Source organism: Elephantulus edwardii, unplaced genomic scaffold, assembly GCF_000299155.1.
Source record: "Elephantulus edwardii isolate Elephantulus edwardi_28Jun2011 unplaced genomic scaffold, EleEdw1.0 scaffold00315, whole genome shotgun sequence".
Lineage (NCBI taxonomy): Eukaryota > Metazoa > Chordata > Mammalia > Macroscelidea > Macroscelididae > Elephantulus > Elephantulus edwardii.
Genome location: NW_006400065.1, coordinates 401,202 through 405,946, shown reverse-complemented (window position 1 = coordinate 405,946; position 4,745 = coordinate 401,202).

The following is a 4,745-nucleotide window of genomic DNA, read 5'->3' as shown; positions in this document are numbered from 1 at the left end:
TGCTGAAAGTGAGGAAGACTTGAAGCACTTGTTGCAGAAGGTCAAAGAATACAGCCTTCAATATGGATTGCTTCTCAATGTCAACAGTTCTTACCACTGGACTTGTAGGCAATATCATGATGTTGTTGTTGTTAGGTGCTGTTGAGTCAAGTACAACTTACAGTGACCCTATGAACAAAAGATCTGAACCCTGTCCTGTCCTGTGCCATCCTCACACTTCCTGACACACAAAATCCCATTGCAGGAGTCACCGTGTCAATCCACCTGGTAGAGGGTCTTCCTCTCCTTCACCGACCCTCCACCCTTCCCAGCACCATGACACATGGAGAAAAGATTGAGACTGTCAACAAGTTCATCTTCCTTGAATCCACAATCAATGACCTTCAGACCAGCAGTTAGGACATCAGGAGACATATTGCACTGGGAAAGTCTGCAGACGTTAGTGACTCTTCCAAATGTTTGAGGCGCAATGATGTCATTTTGAGGATAAAAGTACATCTGATTCAGGCCATAGTCTTTTCAATCACTTGCTATGCATCTGAGAGCTGGACAATAAACAAGGATGACAGAAGAATTGATGCCTTTGAGCTGTGGTGTTGGAGAAGAACACTGACATCCCATGGATGGCCAAGAGAATGGATATATCTCAGAGAAAGTGCAGCCAGAGTGCTCTTTGGAGGCAAAGATGATAAGGCCTCACTTCCCATACTTTGGGTGTGTTTGCTAGGAGGGGATATTCATTGGAGAGGGACATGAGGCTTGGAAATATCAAGAGTTGGTGAAGGAGAGGAAGATCTTCAACCAGGTGGACTGACACGGTGACTGCCGCAATGGGCTCTAGTGTGTCAGGAAGTGTGAGGACGTCACAGGACAGGACAGGGTTCAGATCAGTTGTTCATTGAGTCGCTATGGGTCTTACTCAATTTGACGGCACCTAACAACAACAACATGAACAAAAAAGATCCAAGAAGAATTGATGTCTTTGAATTGTGATGTTGGCCAAGAGTATTGGATGTGGCACAGATCGTCAAAAGAACAAACAAATCTGTTTTGAAGGAAGTGTAACCAGAGTGCTGCACTTAAATGCCAAGATGGTGAAACTTACTTACTTTGGATATATTTTCAGGAGGAACCAGTCCTTGGAGAAAGACATCATGTTGGGAAAGATAAAGTGTTGGTGAAAAAGAGGAAGACATTCAACAAGATGAGAGAGAGAACTGTGTAAAAGGAATATATGATTAGATTTTCTTTTTATGACAAGGGTCCAGAATAAGAGCTGCATGGTAAAGTGGACGGGGGTGGGAGGGGGGATTGTAGAACAATGAAAGATTTTTTTTTCTTTTCAAAGAGAAAATGAACTGGGGGAACGGGTGGACAGGGAGGAAAAGGTGCAACAATGAATGAATGGAAATCCAAAGTCTCTATAAACGTTCGTTCAAATTTCAATTTTAAAAAAAAGAGTTATCAGATCTACCAAAAAGTTTAGCAAATAGGAAGCTCCTGTGGCCTAGTGGCAAGAAGCTGCACTGCAATCCCAGAAGCACATGGTTCAAATTCACCAGATGCTGTGCTGGAGAAGGAGGGGCAATCTCCTCCTGTACCAGTCAGATCTGATTTGATGGTACACACACAAAATATAATAAATTTTTTTTAAAGTTTAGCAAAGTGTCTCCTAGATCTTTGGCTGTCCCACCTGCAGACTCATAGGTGCTTGCTTAGTTCTGTCTTGATTGATCTCCTGGCGTTACACCAGTCTGTCTGTTCCCCCATCTGCATGTAGACCTTAATCTCATCCCTGGCTGTAAATTCTCCTCCTATGAATGGTGCCTGGCGCTTAACACATGCTCAGTAAATACTTGTTCACAAATGAGGCACTTGACACTTGCTCAATAAATATTTGTTAATAAGTAAACATTTGTTCACAAATGATTTCTTCTCTAATGACACAGCACCAAACGGAAAACATGAGAAGGTTAGATCATGTACAGAGTGCCAGATACTATCCAAGTCCTCCAGGTCACAGTCCCTAAGAACCTACCCAGATGAGCAAACTGATGCTTAGGGACAGTCTCTGTCCTAGGATCACTCAGGGAAAAGAGATCTATACCAGCCTGGGGATGCAGACTTGGTTTACTCCCTGGGTCGTTCACCACCATCCTAGTTTGCATGAAAGAGTGGAGGTGGCATGGGGATGGCCACGTCTGACCTCCATTAACTCCACCTGATGGAACTGTCCTCATCAACAACATCCACAGCACAAAACCAACTCCCATGAGGCCAGACGTGTCCACCAAGCTTCTACTCCAACTTCTCCCAATTCTAGTGCCAATTGTTCCAGCCAGGGCTCTCACTGCCCTACTAGTGGGTCTGCCAATCCATTGCAGTGCCCACACAGAACTCCCAGAACCATCCTCAGGATTATGGGGTTTATTAGGGAATTTAAGCGGTTACAATTCAGGTTGAAAGCAGGATATAGGTCTTCAGTCAGGACAGCTTCTCAAAGTATGCTCACAGGCCCTTAAAACTATAACGTGACAGCTTTATGTCAAAGCTACAAAGTTCACTAAGACTAACCTGCCATTTACGGGTTCTCTCCCCGAGTTCTGCAATAAGCTTGGGTCAAGGTTCCTGGCCCGTGGTCAGAGCAGGTCAATCCCAAGTTCTCCAAAGTTCTATCCAGGTCTCAGTCTGGATAGAAATCTCTAGCTGTAAACGACACCCTCTGCTTCTCTGCTGGTAATGAAATTCCTATCTTTTCCTGCTAAACATGCTCAATTCAAATCTCCTGGTTTCAAGAGTAACCAAGCCCACCTTAACACCTAGTGCAGACCGAGAGTCAAGTAATTTTATAATTATTAATAATGAGACAGACAGCCAGGAATAAGAGCAAAGAGCATAAAACCAGCAGTTCTCCACTGAAGACCCCAAGCCAAGCTTCTCTGTGTCTTTATTGAAAATTATCAGGAAGTAAATCACAAAGAGAATTCAATGCAAATGAAGCGAAGCTCTTTCTATTGAAAACCACCTGCTTGACTCAGGAGGGAGGGGTTCACAAATGCAAGAATCTGGTAAACTCTTAAGGATTGCCTTAGTGCCTCAGGGTGAACTCCAGCTCAGGAAGTTAACACTCCCTCTGTGGGGGCCCCTTGCTGTCTCCCGTCTGCAGGGAACAAACAGCTCATTTTCTGGGATCTGCCACAAGAGAAATCCTAACTTAGAAATCTGTAATTCCTTCAATTCCTGAACAAGGGTTTTCATACAATATTTGGTGTAAAGTTTGGCTTCCCATAAACAGCCTTCGTGTCTTATCTGCAGGTTCCCACTCAGCCACGTGGCAAAAGTCAAAGCCTGTTGTTATTGTTAGATCTCATCCAGTTGAATGCGACCCTATGAACGACAGGTCTGAACGCTGTCCTATCATGCGCCGTCGTCATACTTTCTGACACACTCGAGCCTGTGACAGCAGCCACTGTGTCCATCCTTCTGGCTGACCAGCTTCCTCTTTTCCACTGTTTTTCATCTTTGCCTCTGAGCACCATTCTGGCCGCACTTTCTCCAAGACCTATGTGTTTGTCTTTTTGACAGCTATTCAGTACGCTTTTCCAACATCATAGCTCAAAGGCATCGATTCTTCTTCTGTCATCCTTATTAACTTTCTAGCTCTCAACAAGCGATAGAAAGGCAATGACCTGGGACTGCCATTTGGAACAATAGCCCCACTACATCATAGGCCATCTGAAAGGTGCCCAGCCTGCACGGCAGAGGGCATGTTAACCAAGGAGAAGCTGTCTGAGTTCTGGCTGTATGACCACAGGGATAATGCCAGCGTCTCTGGGACGCACATTTCCCAATTTGTAAAAGGAAGTTGGAGGTGAAACTGTTGGCAGAGTCCCCAGAACCCTGGCAAGATGGCAACACTCCTCTGGGCCACTCAGCACTTCAGTCCTTGTCAGTCCCCAGAGCCTTCCCAGATTATCCGCTTGCCCAAGAGTTCAGCTCTCCTCAAACACCCACCAGAGGCCTGCTGTGTCCCCACTGGACAACAGAAGAGTCACACTCAACTGCCCAGGGCATCCCCCTCTTCCCTCCTCAGCTGTACTACTGTTAGTTTCTATGTTGGAGCTCCAAATTATTGAGGAGCAATGACATCAGTTTGAGGACTAAGGTGCATCTGATTCAGGCGATATTCTTTCTGATTACTTGCTATGCATCTGAGAGCTGGACAATGAATAAGGATGAGAGAAGAAGAATTGACGCCTTTGAGCTGTGGTGTTGGAGAAGAACACTGAACACCCTATGGATGGCCAAGAGAAGGAATAGATATGTCTTGGAGAGGGTGCAGCTGGAGTGCTCTTAAGAGGCAAGAATGTTGAGGATTGCCCATCAACAAATTAATGGATAGAGAAGCTGTGGTATATTCACACAATGGAATACTGCACTGCATTGAAAAACAAGGAACTAATGAAATATTATTCAAAATGGGTGACCCTGGAGGACATTATGCTGAGTGAACTATCTCAGTCACAAAAGGACAAATACTACATAGTGTCACTGTTGTAAAACAGGACTGACATCGGGGTTGGGAAGAGACTGAGAAAGAGGGGGCAAATAATGTATACTGCATTGAAACAGATGAGGGAGAAATCTCTTTAAAAGGGATATATGATTAGGTATTATTGTCATGACAGGAGTCCAGAATGAAGACTGCACAGTGGAGTGCACTTGGGGGGAGGGATCGTATAACA